This window comes from Chiroxiphia lanceolata, chromosome 18 (assembly GCF_009829145.1).
Source record: "Chiroxiphia lanceolata isolate bChiLan1 chromosome 18, bChiLan1.pri, whole genome shotgun sequence".
Lineage (NCBI taxonomy): Eukaryota > Metazoa > Chordata > Aves > Passeriformes > Pipridae > Chiroxiphia > Chiroxiphia lanceolata.
The window spans coordinates 13640638-13655769 of NC_045654.1; the positions used below are offsets into that span (position 1 = coordinate 13640638).

The following is a 15132-nucleotide window of genomic DNA, read 5'->3' on the forward strand; positions in this document are numbered from 1 at the left end:
ACGGCTTCAGAGCAGTAATGAATGTTAGGGGCATGCAAATACCCCGGAGAGGGGAGATGGGCCCATCAATAAGAAGTGATGAAATAAACCTTCTTGCCTTATTTCAGTGGGGCCAAGAAAGGAACGATTTGCAGTTGTGTAGGAGTAGGTGCTGGACACGGAAAGGCATTTTGGTGGTTGTGTGCTCCATCACCTGGATCCAGGCCCAGTTTATAGCTGGGCTCTTCAGCAGCAGTAACTATTAGGAATTCTCTTTCTTTCCAAGCTTTGCAGATTTTCAATGCCAAATGTGGGAACCGATGACAAGCCTATTATGTTATTACATTTGCAGATATTTTTACAAAAGTATGCAGCTTTATCTGGGGGGGAAAAGGGAAGTTTAAACAAATGGTGGGGAAGAGCATTTCTCTCCTCTCACTTGGCTCGCTGATAAGGCAAACCAGATTGCCCATACGGCACTGCCTCGGCAAAACAAAAATCCTGCCATCCTGCATAATGCCTGGCACGGAGATCTGCTGGAGAGGCTTATGTTGAAGCGTTAGCAGCTTTGTTGGCTCCTCCTTGTGCTGGAGCCCAAGATCCCCCACCCCTTCATATCATGGAGCAGCTCAGCAACATGAGTTTTCAAAATACCTCCCTATCAGGAAGTTAAATGTGCGAACGCTTGCGAATTTGCTGTCTTGAAGTTTGTGTTCAGTGCTGTTTATATCCCTGTAACTTCAGCCTGTTCCTGTTTGGTGTAATGTGGGTGTAGACGTTGCCAGCTTTGGGTTCAGATGATGGCTTTTGTCTCAGACTCCTCTTTTACCCTGGTCCTGTTACCGGTGTGCCTCGTGATCAGTACGGGCTGCCATCGTGGGCAAGCTCTCCTGGGGGCTGCCTCAGCTTTTGGCACTTGCCTTGAGAGGTGAGAGAAATTTGCCTCAGCAAGATTTTATGCAGAAACCCAAACAGTGCTAAGTTTTACCCCTCGCCCTGTTATCGCTCCCGCAAGGCAGGAGCCGGATTTGTCTCTCGCACATGCAAATGAACAGGACCGGGCTCGGGGCTGCCATATGGCCGCGAGAAAGTGACTTTCAAAGCGCTGCACTTAAATTCCTTTTGTGAGATAAGAGCGTTGATTTAAGGCCATGTTCTCCGGGGCTGGAGCCGTGGTGGCTGTGTGGGGAGGGGATTAGCTTAACACGGTTTCCTGATGGGCACATGCGTGGCATGGCACGTGCTCGTCCTCTCCCGCGGGCATTTGCATTGTGCCCTTCTTTTGTAAACATTTGCGGCCTTTTTGGAGAGATATTAGCTAGCAAATGTGCAGCATCCGTGCTACAGCCTTTATTGAAGGTAACCAGGCTTTTAAAACACATGAAGTGGATTCGTTGTCTGGTGCAGCTCCCCCTGTCCCCACAAACTTCCCCTGGGGATGCGTTTGGCCCCACATATTTGTTTTATGCCGTCCCAGTTTATCAGCAGCTTAGCAATGCAATTAAGTATTAAGATAGACGGGTTTCACTTATTTGAGGCTGGAACAGCTGTAAAATGTCACCTTTGACCGCGTTTGAGGGCTGCACAAAGGGCCGGAGGAGCAGCGTCTTTTGTCTGGGGCTCTCTGGGTAGGGTTTGCCTTTGCCCCCTCCCCGCCGGGGCCACAGTGGTGGCCGTGCTCCTCCTCCTGACACCAGTTCATCTGCAACAACAGATGCACGGTGTGGACATCCACTTGGGGACCAGTCACTACTGTGCTGCAGGGAGAGGTGTCCTGACCCAGGGTGACCTCGGCAGTCACAGCTGTGAAATGGGCTGAATGGGGCACTTTGAGCTTCCAGGAGAAGAGGAGATTAAATCCTCTGTGTAAGGAAATAATAATTAAAAGTAAGAGGGGAGAAGCCCTGATCTGCTCTGCTGACAGTCTTTGTTTTCTGACTCAGTAAAGCGTTTGTTTGGCCAACTTGTCACTGCAGCACAGAGTTACAAGGGCATTTGCTGCCGAGGGCCGGGTGTTACATCCTCCTGGAGAATAAATCAATAAGCAAATAATAAAGGTCTGTTTGCTCTCTCATGCAGCTCCTTTCTCACAGGAATCTCCCAGCCAGTGCTTGCTTTTTCTGAAGGGCAAGTGCCAGGAAGGGCAGGGGAGGCGTAGGCGAAAGCCAAATCTGTCCCTCTGCCTCCAGGAGGGAGGATGAGGCAGAGGGATGACAGTGATGGATAGGAGGGCACATGTGTTGTGGGGCTGAGGAGGTGAGAGGGATGGTCACCCCTGAGTCACTGCAAGGACCTCCTCCTGCCTGCTGTGATCATGTTTTGAAGTGTGTGGTATAGGACAGTTTGTATTTTAAAGACTTGAGTGTTGGGTCCTCACTGCTGGCTCCCTCTGTCAGTGGGCTTCTCTGATGAGTCTGGCTGGAGGTGGCTGAGCTTTCTTCCACCACTCTTTGCTCCAGGCCTGCTGTATGCCAGGGAAAGATGGAGAGGTGGTTCCTTTTCCACCACAACAGCCTTGCAGCTGCAGCCCAGGTGACCTGCTGAGTCCCCTGCATTTGAACCCAGGGCCACTTGGCAGGGTTAGGGTGAAATGGGCCTCCTAAATTAAGCTGTTTCCCAAAGGGTTTGGTAGGTCAAGGGGGCTGAGGAGGAAGATCTCCATGGCAGAGTTAAGTGGAGCCTGGGCAGCAGCCCGGGGTGTCTCCATTCCTAGCCCTGGGGTGGCTGTGGGTGAGGAGGTGCCTGTGAGATGAAAGGGGTGTCCAGGAGCCCCCAGGGCAAGAGACACCCATGGAGGAGCCAGACCTGCACAGCCATATCTACCCTGCAGCCCTGGGGGGCCCTGGGCAGCAGTGGGGGCACAAGGGCTTTGGAGTTTGGTAAAGACAAGTGTGTTGCTCCTGTCTTTGGATGAGAATCAAGCTGGGCATGGAGGGAGCAGTGTAATCCATCTGTCTGGTGGCACAGGGTGTCTGGCTGGGCCCCAGCCCTGCCCTGGCTGTTGGGGGCTTGCTGAGCCCCAAGCCCTGATCCCCCCTCCTGCAAAATGAAGACTAATGCCTGTCAGCCAAGTGCGCTCAGAGACTTAATTAATGAATGTTTGTCAAGCGATTTATCAAGAGATCCTTTTAATGAGAGATTCCATAAACAGTGCAAGGCTTCATTTTCATGGCAATAATAAATGACAGTGAAAGTAAGTCTTATCCTTCCCCCGCATACGCACCCCCCAGGAAAAAAGATTGCTTACCCTCTGCTCTCACTTCTCCCTGGGTTTCTAGGCAAAGGGCTTTGAAGTGCTATCTTTCATCATGAACTGTACACATCCTCAAAGCTCTAAAGCTCACAGCCTGTGTCTTATCCCTCTGACAAGAGGGAGGCAAGCTTTCTCGGCATGCAGGTCGTAATTGTCAGCCATGGGATGTGCCGCAGCCACCCGCCCCAGCGGGCTAATGCAGCTTTTGCTTCTTTGAAGTTCCCTCCCTTTATTTTCTGTCCTCTTGACCACAAAACTGTGCCTTGGGCCAGCAAGAGAGATTTCTTGTTCAGAGACGACACTGAGCTCTGACAAGCACATCTGAACCAGAGAAGAACCCTTGTTCCTCTGAGATCACTGCTCCATAATGTTGTTGCCTTAAGGGAACTGTCTCTCCTTTTTCTCTCTGCTTCTTCTCTTCCTTTTTCTTTTCCTTTTTTTTTTTTTTTTTTTTAATTCAGCACTAAACTGTCACACTAAATCATTTTAAAAGCTGGAACTACAAAACCTCCAGTGTAGGACATGCTGTTAAAAACTGATGGTTATTACTGTGAGATGGGGTGAGAGGGGAAAGGAGGGGCAGGGGCATGATGGGAGAGCAGCAAGTCAGCTCTCCAGGAGGAACCTGTGAGTGCCTGGTGAAGCAGAAAACAACCTGAATGCAGCTGAGCTCAAGACACCCATGCCTGGCACAGTTTGCAGCAGCACAGCTCGATGGTCTCAGCACTGACAGGGGAATCAGGAGCCCGGTGTCTCCCGGGCTTGCTGTGCTGCCTGCACGCCTTGGTCCTGTCCCCCGGCACTCTATCTCCAGTTGTCAGGGTCAGAGACTCCCTGTCTGGGCTGGAACAGCACCTCCTGTAATCAAGTCCACCTCTCCTTCAGGGCTTTACCTCACTGTGCAGGGAGGGAGAGCTTTCCATCACGGGAAGGTCTGCCCAGACAGAGCAAACACGTCTCACAGCACCCGCTCAGGCAATTAGCTGTGTTTTACATGAATGCAGGTCAGGAGAGATGTCATAAATCTTCCCAGTTTTCTTGCGTGGGGTCCACAGCAGGATCTGAGATGCTGCATCCTGTCTCTTGATCTCAGTTTTATCCCCAGGTTCTGGTTACATTTTGATGAGGTCACCATCTTGTGTGTGATTACCTTCACAGTCAGGAAACTTGAGAGGGGGGTGATAATTTACAGCTGAATCTTTGGACAGGAGTCCACCATGATTACAGGCATGCAGAAATTTCCACAGAAGCATCTGTAATAATAGATAAAATAAGTAATGCACTTATTTAGATAGCAGCCATATTGCTATGATTTATACAGTGCTCAGGATTCTTTGCAGCTGCTCTGCTCTCCATGCCACATCTCTTGTGATTTTATCACAAGCTTACAATATTCTGTGTTTTTCATGAAGCCCAGGCCCTCAGAGGATTGTACCAAAATCTAAGCTTTAATTTCATTTTTTAAACAAGAGTTTAGTCTTCCTGTCTGCAGAGAAGAGCCTGGAACTCTTGAGTCTTCTGTGCCTCACAGCCAGCAGGCAGTCACAGAGAAGCCCAAATACTTTGGTTTTAACCTCATTTTAAAGATAGTTTGTGATTTGTAAATGCTTGGGGGTTGGCAGTGCTGGATACCCTGAACTGATGCTAAATGCAGCATGTGAGTCCCAGCATCCTCTTTTTGAAAAGTTCTGTCTAATTTTGCCACTGCCTGGATGAGTACATTAGCTGTCTTGCATAGGCATATATGGAATTATAAAGTGGCCTGAGAAGGAGGAGGACTTTGATTTTCAAACACTGTGGGTACCCAAGATAATCACCCAAGTCACAGCCAGTTCTCTACGTTCAAACCGAAACTAAACGCACAAAATAGTGCAGTAAGTGCGGTCTTTCAGTCTTGTAGTTTCCTGATTTTGCAGGCTAGGCTCTGGAAGGCTCAGCCTTCTCTTTGGGAATGGGAATGTACTCTCTGTCCCCCATAAGCTGTGTTGGATGCATTTATTATTCAGGCCATAACCATCCCTATCCATGGCAGCTGTCTGTGAAATTATGATGGACAAGCAAGAGAGACCATTCGCTTAACCACGCTGTCCGGTTAGTTCTGTAAAACTCAGGCTGCAGAAGTGGATAATTTATTACCTTTGACACAGACTGAGCGTTGTGTGCCTCCCAAAGTGAGAGCTGCCCCGTGCAGGCTTTGCTTGCACCGTTGCCCGTGTGGTTTGCACAGCGACCCCCAGGCTTCTCTCCTTCGAGGGAGCCAGCATAGAGCTTTCTTTGTAGCTCCAGGCTGCAGCCAAGAGAGTTGAAAAGTTGAATTATAAACATTTCCAGGCCTTCTGGTTGGTATCTTGCGTTTTGTTTTGTTATTTTAAGGATGTGGGGTATGTTGCTGCATTCCTGTCAGTGAGATTAAAATGAATAGAAGCAATACTGTAGGAGATAAAATGTGTTTAATTATTTATTCGAGAATTACGGACTGAAATTGCTTTTTGATTTAAAGCATCCAAGTCATGGATATGTTTTTGGAGTAGAGAGAGACTCACAGAAACATATATATGCACAATTACCTAGGGTAATGTTAGAAGTCTCTTTGCTCAACTGCCCTTCCTCCACAGAATTTGTTCATTTCCTTAAAGATTTTAAATTTCAAATGCGGCTTTGTTAAGTATCACGGAAAGCTAACTGCATGCTGTGCCTTGCCCACCAAAACGTAAATAAAATAAATAAGGTCCTCATTGTATAAATGTTATGAAGTGGGTGGTTTATTTTCTTTAATTATACTTTTTATTTAAAATAAACTATAAAAGCAAAATATTATATATCTTGAATGGGCCAGCACAAACTCATGTTGATTGAGTAGGCACATTCTAGCTTTTCCATGTGAGAGTAGATAAAAGGACCATCAAACTGTAAATCAGAAGGGAAAAAAACAGAAATTCCTTCCAAGTGCATTTAGTAGTTTACATTGCCTAGGCTTTTAAAGGACGTTTGAAAGATACCATCTTTTTGCTCCTTGTTTATAGTTTGTTTTTCTTTTTTCTGGAGTAGCAGAAGCCAGCGGGTAAGTCTGGGCGCTGTCTCCAGCTGCGCTCCCTGCTCGCAGGATGCTGGTTGTGTCTCAGCACCAGAAGGATGCTGTAGGGCGCTGATGTTAAGAGCAGCAGTTGCAATCCCCACAGAACTGTTGGGTCTTCTCAGTTCTGCTTTTAAAATACCTCAGAGACATGTTTTATTCATGGAATATTTTGTAAAGTTTTGGCTTCTTAGAAAATTAAATGCTGGGTGTAAACCTGATTCCCTCATCACGTGCACAGGCACTGCAGTGCAGGATGAGGGGAAGTGTCTGAGTGTCCTGTACAGGTCTGAGCTGTGCCCACCACAACCCTATTTAAACCAGGCTTGCTCCTCGTGAAGAGAAGTCCTTGTTCTCTGCATCCCCCCGAGCTGTGCTAGAGGGGTGTGCCACAAGCTTGTGCTGGTTTTTCCAGCTCTCCGATGCTCCTTTCAGGGCCACCCTCCACCCAGAGCTCTGTGGTGGAGCAGTTTGACAGGTTACCCGTGGGCAGCTGTGCTGTGGAATAGCTCACTGGGGACTCTGTGGATCCCCATCCACAGGGGTTTGACAGGGCGGTGCCGGGTGCTGGTGCTGGGGAGCTGGATCTGACCCCGGCTGGGCTCGTGTTTCCTTCTGGGCAATCAGTGGGAGTGATCAATGAGACCAAGGCGTGCTGTTTAATTGCAAATGGATCTGGTTACTCTTTTGTGTGCAGTGCTGGTGAGGTCTGTAAGTCCCAGTGAGAGACTTCAGGAAAAGAGGATGCTGTAAAAGAGGATGCTGTCAGCGTGTCGCTGCTCCTCTCACTGCCCCTCCCGAGACCAAGGCCTTCCTCCCAGGGCAGGGCTGGGGCTGATGACACATCCCCACTGTCCCAGTCAGCAGTTCATGCCATGTTTCTGGTTTGGTTTTTCTGTTTCTATTAGCTTCATTTGAAATCAGTGCTGGAAGTGGTGGAGCTCTCTGCTCCTGTCCCGTGGGAGGGGAGGAGGGAGGCCAGGCTCAGGGCTTGCTTTCAGCCATGGGGCTCCTGGCATTTTCCTTAATAACTGTGCTAGTCATGCATGTGCTCACTGCTTCCCCCAGCTCCGTGCTTCGCTGGCCATCCTTCCTGCTAACAGGGGCTGAACACGTTCCCTGTGGAGCCTGTTAATGTTGCTGCCGAGCTGCCCAGGGTCTCACAGTGTGAGGCTTTCCTTCCACCTCTGCTGTGCTCAGCCCTGGCTCCCAGGCTCTGTTCAGCCAGGTAAAGCCATACTGACTCCATTGACTTCCCTGCGTTTATTTGGGTTTACACCAATGGATAAGAGCAGGACTTGGCAGAGTGTTTATGTTTGCGTGTCTGTGTTTCTGAAAAGGATATTTGTTCTAGTTTGTTGGGTTTTTTTTCCCCAAACAGTAAATATTTTCTTGTGAATCGCTGGGAGAGGAAAGTGACTATGGCGCTTTTAGTTCCTGTATTTGCTTTAAACTGATGGCAAAGTCTTACAGGAGGTAATAGGAAATTAAAATCTTTTTATATTTCTTTTAACCATCCTGCAAAATTTATTGCAGAATTATATCCCCGCTCTGGGATTCTGTCGGACAGTTCAAAAAGCCTGGGGAAAGGTTCTTGCTCACCATTAAATTTTAAAAGTTATTGAAGTAATTTTATGGAGCCCTATTAAGTTTCTGAAGAAACATACTAGTTTCATCACTAATAAATTCTTAAAGGCTTATCCGTAAGGGAATAGTCAGAGTTCCAGATCTTTCTCCAATTAAATGGACAGTAACGTTTTGCCCTGTTGAAGATACATTCTTAAGAGGTGAGCAGCAAAGCTGGGAAAGCCTGTGGAGCACTGTGAGCTGGTGTTTTGCTGGTCAGCCTGCTGGAGTTTGGGTGGAGATTTTGGAAAGGAGAAGTTTGTTTTGAAAGGTGAGGAAGAAGAAGATTGCAGATGCATCTCTACAGATAAATCCTTGCATGGTGTTAAACTTAGACCCTGTTTCTGAGCACCATCGTGTTCAGGAGAGGTTGCAGCCTTGGAAAAGAGAGACAGTGCAGCCTGGAAGTCCCTGTGCCTCAGGCACTCACGGTGCTTTCAAAATAATATAAAACAATGTGTTCACTGTGCTTTTACACCACATCCAGAAAAGCACATGGAAACTTCCTCCCAGTGAAAGGAAAGTATCAAGCTGGCTTTGTACTTAACTTAGTGCTCACAAGCACCTTTCCTAGGGGTGCAGAGCCACCTGATGAACAGCGAATGGGCTGGGAGGGAAATAAAATGTGTAATTGCCAGTTTCCTTCACTGCGCTCCCCCTCCCATTGTGCATAAAGGAGGCTATTTAAGTCTCAGCTGGAGTGAGGTTTGGTAATAAGCAGACATCTATGAACCTGCATCTGCTGCTGGTGTCTGCTAAGTTTGTTCTGTATTTCCATATTTATTGACGATCCAGTTCTGGGAGAGATCTGTCTCCTGAACGCTCCTTGTCTTGTAGTGCAAAACCCGTGGAAGAGGAGTTTGTCCTTCAGTCCCACGAGTCCTTGTCCTTCTGACATCTTGGGACGTGTAGGACCAGGCAGCATCGCTAAAATTCACATCAGAGTTTGCAAACTGACCTCAAGCTGCGTTGGCTCGTGAATGTTAAACTACAGAAGCAAAGCCAGAGCCTGTTCCCTGGGAATCGAGGAAGGCAGGGTGGCAGGGAAGGGCCAGCCTTGTTGGATGAAGCAGCCAACATTTCATTTTCTCAGTACTCTGTGATTTGGCTTCCAAACAGCTGAGCTATCCCCAGCCAGCTGCTTTCCTCCATGGTTGGCCTTCTCTGGGTGCAGGAGAGGCACTCACAGTGCAAGCTCTGCACAGACAACCTGCTCTAATACAGGCTGAGTCGCTGGAGGAAGAAATTTACAGTGTGAGTGAGCATTGAATGTTTATACAATAATGAACATGTCATTATTTTTATTATTGAATCAGTCTTTAAAACTGAGCTAGGAACCTGAAACCAGCAACTAGAATATGTCCATCACATTCTGTACCAATCAATTTAATAACCTAAGTGGAGCAGATTATTTTATACTTTTCTTTAGATCAACAAAAGAGCTCTCTGAGCATAATGTACCTTTTGGCCTGAAATACTTTTGTGTTGCAGGCCAGTCTCTGGACTGTTCATGTCATTCTACCAGCACATGCTGTAAAGCAGCCTTCAGCGGACATCTGGGGACCCCCTACTGACTGGCAACCTAGTCAGCCAAGCTTAGTCCTGAGGCCAGGGCAAGAAAGGGCCTGACTCAGTGCCTGTGAGCAGCAGAGCACCCTTTTGCCAGCCGTGCAGGTGGGGGTAATTCAGAGGTACTCTGAAGATACTCCAAATGGTGGTGTGTGCTGTACCAGCTTAAATGCCCCCAGGAGCCTGTGTCAGTCATCTCAAGGCTGGTCCAGAGAGAAATACTGCCTGGGCTACACTGCTGGCAGTCTCCCCAGTAATACCATTGCTTAGACTAAGAATAGACCAGCATGGCAGACCCAGAATTTGAAAATACTGCCAGAGGAGCTCTCCCCTGTCTTCCCATCACTTTTCCTCTCCTCTCGAAGACTGAAGAGGAGTGGATCCAGGTTTTTGGCTCAGGCCCGTGCCTGCTGCATGCATTTCCTCCACCAAATGGACACAACCATAAACCTCTTTCTGCATCATTTCCTGCAGGCGTGTACTAAACATGCCACCCAGGTGTCCCGGTGTAAAGCCACTTCTTGCTGTGTCTGCTTCTGTTGCTGCTGGCGGGCTTTCCTTTGCGTGCTCACGGCAGGGCCCCCATCACAGTGTGTTCATTTTAAACAAAGAGTGCATTTGGATTTGGAAGGGTCTGTCCCATCAGGTTGTATCAGAGTTTCTCTTAAAGGACACGCTGGGTTTTGTTTTGTTTTATTTTCTGTTTTCCTCTCTTTTTAATATGATCCCTGCAATTTTGTTTTCACTGAAATATTGACTGGCAGTATTGCAAATTGCCTGCATGCAGTCAGGAGCTTGCCAGCACTTTCTTACTCAGCTAGCCGTCAAGGTTGTGGATTCCACCACAGTCAGTGCCAGGAAAGCTGTTGATCAAAAATATTCCTAACATCTGTGAGTCCTCTCCATCCAAATGAGATGTAGTTACATTCTCCTTTTCCCTGCGCTCCTTCCAAAGTGTTGCTTCAGACACCTAGAAAGCCCTGGTTGCAAATCATAAGCTGATCTCTGTTTGATTTGCAGCTCCATTTCCAGCTCTGTCGAAATCCAATATAAACTCCAAAGTGCCCTTCCCCCAAGCATAATACATGAAAAATATCCTCCTGCAAAGGGAGAGTAGGCAGGGTGCGTTTCTCTGCCCCATAACTCGTTCCATCCACATGCTGTCCCGTGCTGTCCACGGCTGCTGTGGTCACAGGCCAACAAGGAGGGTCTTGTGTGGGTGGGGAGGGAGGACACGGCCAGAGCAGGGTCCCAGGCGTGCCCAAAACCTCGTACACACACACACACACACACACACACACGTGTGTGCACACACCATTCTGCCAGCACAAGGAGGGGGCTGGGGGCAGGGAGGAAAAGCCTGATTTCCCTTCCACCCTGTTCCTACCACCACCACCAATTCACAGGCCAACTATTAAATAATTAACGTACCCAGTGGGGCAGGAGGAATCAAAAGCTGTTGTGTTCCCAAGTTTTCTCTGGCTCTGAAAGGCACGGCTCGCTGTGTATTCTGGCACCTCGGAGCGGGTTTTCCTCCCTCCTTCGTCTCCCCCTTATTATCCCGTATGTGTGCTGGAGAGGGAAGTGGCGTTCCCAGCCCAGCGGGGGATGACTGTTATTTCAGACTAGCAACAGGGGAAAAGGAACAGCCTGTTGCCTGATTGATGTTTGTTTTTTGTGGACAGACACCAAAGGTTCATTAGAGATGGAAGGTTTGGGAGGAGGGGGCGGCGGCGGGGGAGACGCTCACTCTTAAGGAACTATTGTGCCCCTGTGCACTAACCTGGCCCTGCACTTTCTTTGACTTCTGTGAATGTCTCAGCTGTACCGCTCTGGCCTTGGCGACTTTAGGAAAATATACACTCCACAGAGGTTCCAGTGAGAGCTCTGCAATGAGGGGGTCAGGGGAAAAGGAAGGGGAGGAGAGAACAATGCAGTAGGTTTTGCTGTAATTAATTTCAAATGTGCTGCTCATCTGTTCTCCTCGGGTTTCAAAGGGAACAAGGGAAGCTTGCAGGGCTTTTCCTACCACATCTATGTCTTTCCAGAGGTGGGCTTGGAAAGGCATCTTTCCTTCCCTCTGTGGCTTTGACCAGTCTGGCAGCGTGGAGTGCTCAGGGCAGCACAAACCAATGCTGAAAATGATTTGCTGCCTGGAGGTGGAGGAGAGGGAGAGGAAGGAAGGGTGTGGAAGAGCTTCTTTTCATACCACATTGGGTAGATGAAGCTGGAGAGACTGAGGAGGTTGGTATTGGATAATGCAGATTTCTCTGCAAAGAGTTAATAGAGCACATTTATTTAAATAACAAATGTTATTTGCTGCTGTTGTTGGTCCTTAAAAGCTTCCAGGTTATGGTACAGGTAAACAGTGTGGTTAGAAAGCTTTTAAAGGTTTAGGTCAAATTCTCAGTCTCTTGCTGACTTCATACCTTTGAGAAATCTCCCTTCCTATGGTTGTGTTGGGAACCAGTAAGTTAGTGTTAAAGCTTTGGTATTATGGCATCTTGAGCAGGAACAGTTTCCTCTGATTGCAGTGTCTCAGATCTCATCTGGTGGACTGTGCTGAGTGACACTCAGAACAGGGGATTGCCATCTGCTGCAGGGCATTGGCTTTGTGTCCTTTGCCTTCAGGTCTCAGTATTGATGAAGTCACACAATTGCAGCAGTAAAGAGAAGCAAAATGGGCCTGTTAGATTATTGACTTTACTCCACTCAACAAGATACGCAGATGCTAATTTGATAGCCCTATGAATCTTAGCCAGAAAAATCAGTAAAACAGAAACTTAAACTACTCTAAATTACTGTTAGTGCTTTAACAGCTCTATTTTCAAATTGCTCTTTGCTTAGAAGCTTGCACTGAACCCTGAAGCTGGTGGATAATGACCTCTTGTTTAAACACGTGGCTACTTTACGATCCTTAGCTCTTAGAAAAACCAACCTCAGTATTGGGTGGTGAATATTTCTGAAGTTTGGCCATAAAGAAAACATTTCTACAGGGTGATTGAAGAAAGCGTTGTCTTTTCTGGTCAGAAAGCAGTTCAGTGCAGCCACAACGAACTGAATACCCCAAAGGTACTTTTGAGATGGGTGCTTGTTTGGGATACAGTTCTCTCCAGAACGCCAGTGCTGGTGTGTGACAAGTAGAGCGTGACCATACAGTGATGGATGTTTCTGTGGTTCTCTGGAAGGGATGTAAATACTGCAGTGCCGTTCCAGACTCTGTAAAGGTGTGTGCCAGGTTTTGCAGCCTTACAAACTAAATAGACTTTCTGGCAATGCTGTGGGACTGGCTGCTGAAGAGCTGGTCAGTGGTAGCGTGTCACCAAACACACGTGCAGATGTGACCAGCTGCTGTGCATGGGCTGGGGTGGGCACGTGGATCTCAACGTGACTGCAGTGTGGGTTGTGAACAGGCAAAATTGATATAGAGAACAAAAGAAATGGGGAGAAGCCCAGAGCTTCAGAGTGTGGCATATCTGTGGAAGACTGCAGGGATTTCAGACCATTTTCTCTATAAATTTCTTGTAGAAGAGAGGGAAATCATATTTGGAGAATATTTGAGCCCAGTGCCACCCCCTCTTTGTGGAGAGAAACCCATATGAGAAAGGAGGAAGATCTGAGTTGAGTCCAGGTTTAATTTCCTGATCCTCCTCCATAGGAAGAAATATCCCTTCCTTTTAACTCTTGAACAAACAACTGCTTTGGCCACATCATAGCAAAGGGTCCTTTAGATCGCGTCCAGATAAACCTGGATTCCAGCATTTGCTCTTGCTCATGGATGTTTCTGTACCTTGTACTTGCCAATAAACACAGGAAAGGAGCAGTACCTGAGGTCTCTGCAGAAAGCACATCTATTCCTCTGCCTCCTTGGCTTGTAGCTGGATTGGAGACCATATCCTAATTCCCTGCACACTGGGAGCAGCCATAACAGCACTTTGGAACACAGCAGGGGTGCTTTGAATTCTCGGTCTCAAGTCTTGGCCAAGCCTTTCCAGCTTGTCACCTCTCCCCTCATCAGTTTTGACAATAAGGGGAGAAGAAAGGCGGATGGCACGGCTGGAGAGAGAGGTGGGGAGCGAGCTGCTGTCCTGGGGCTGCACTTCTTTCCAGGAGAACTGCTGTATCCAAGCACCACACAGCAAGCCCAGCCTTTGCCAACCGTGCCCTGGGGGTCCTTCCCAAGTCAGGCTTCTTTACCTGTCAAGTATAAGGCAAGAGATTAAGGTATATTGTTCATCTCTGTGTACTGTGATGTTTCTCTCCAAGGCAGCAGATCAGAAAGTTACTGTAGAGGAGAGTTTTGCTAAAGAATAAAAGCAAAGCCCCAAGGACAGTTTTGCAGGTCTGGCTTTTTGATCTAGCACAAAACTTTGTTCAAACAGTGGATGGTTTCTGTATGTTGGAAAGGATAGAGGCTTTTGCTGGTTTTGTAAAGCTAGATCTCAAAATCCAGGGCAGAAGACAGGCTCAGCCCTTAGCCTGGCCCATCAGGCTCTGGAACTGATACAGCATTCCTAAAATCTCCCTTAAAGCAGAGAGAGCCACTCCATTCCTTGGCATCCCGGGAGGCGATGGGTGCAGGTACAGGGAGGCTGTTCATCCTCCCTGTCCTGGGTGGGTGCAGGTACAGGGAGGCTGTTCATCCTCCCTGGCTGCAGTGCCAGGGGGGCCACAGAAGCAGCAGATGTGCCTGCCATCCGAATGACTCCCGTGGGTGCTTAGTAAAACCACGGGAATCAGACTTTTCTTCTCTTTTTATTAGTTACAAATGATTTTTCTCTCCTTTGAAGGATTCCTACCACCTGTTCCAGTCAGCCAGAGAGATTTGCTTTAGAAGCTCATCTTAAAAAGGGAGAAGGGAGGGCTGGGGTATTGCAGAAGCCTTGAACCACTGAGAGTTTGCCTTTGGAGATTCACAAGGGAAGAGCAGGAACAGGGAATGCTGTAGGGAGGTATTAAATGAGGCCCTTTTGTTTCTCTCCTTGTAGAGCATGAAAATGCCCAAGGCATGAATACTCTGTTCAGATTACTCATGAACATTTAAATGTCTGTTCTGGTAATTTATAAAATGAAGGGGAGGGAAATGCCTTACACAGGGAAGAAAAGGGAGACCTTTACCAGCATCCAGCACTGGTAACTGGGGAGTTGCTCTGTGCTGCTGTGGGAACAGGGAGGGAAGGTGGATTTGTCTTGTGGATGCAGCAAAGCTTTAGTCCCCAGAGATGTGGTATGGCATAGGAGAGGCTGACTGCTCCCTCAGTGCCTTTTTCCTCCTTTCATGATGGGGAATATTCTTTCTTCCTTCCTGCCACTCTTGCTTGTGTTCAGTCTTAAAAGAGGACAGGATTTTTCAGAAACGGGCAGCACTTAATATGTGGGGAATCTGGCTTTGGTTTTAACAAATTGATGGGAAGAAACTCTCATTCAGAGCAGGTCCTCCGAGCCTCGGGCAGGCTGAGAGCTCTGTGGGAACAGCCCAGCTCAGAGCCAGCCTGCCTGAGAAACAAAGGGATGGGAGAACTCTTCTAAAAACACAGCAACACCTGCTGCCTGCAAGAGATTGTTCCATAATTGTCCTTGCTTCCCACCTCTCTATATAAAATAATGGGTACTCTGTCCTTCCTGGCCTAAT

The 15132-nt window shown here is 47.8% G+C and overlaps 1 protein-coding gene across 15 annotated transcripts in view; it reads left to right on the forward strand.

Moving 5' to 3' along the window:
* Positions 1-15132, forward strand: part of FBRSL1 (fibrosin like 1) — a 509379-nt gene that overhangs the window by 454032 nt on the left and 40215 nt on the right. The window lies entirely within an intron of this gene.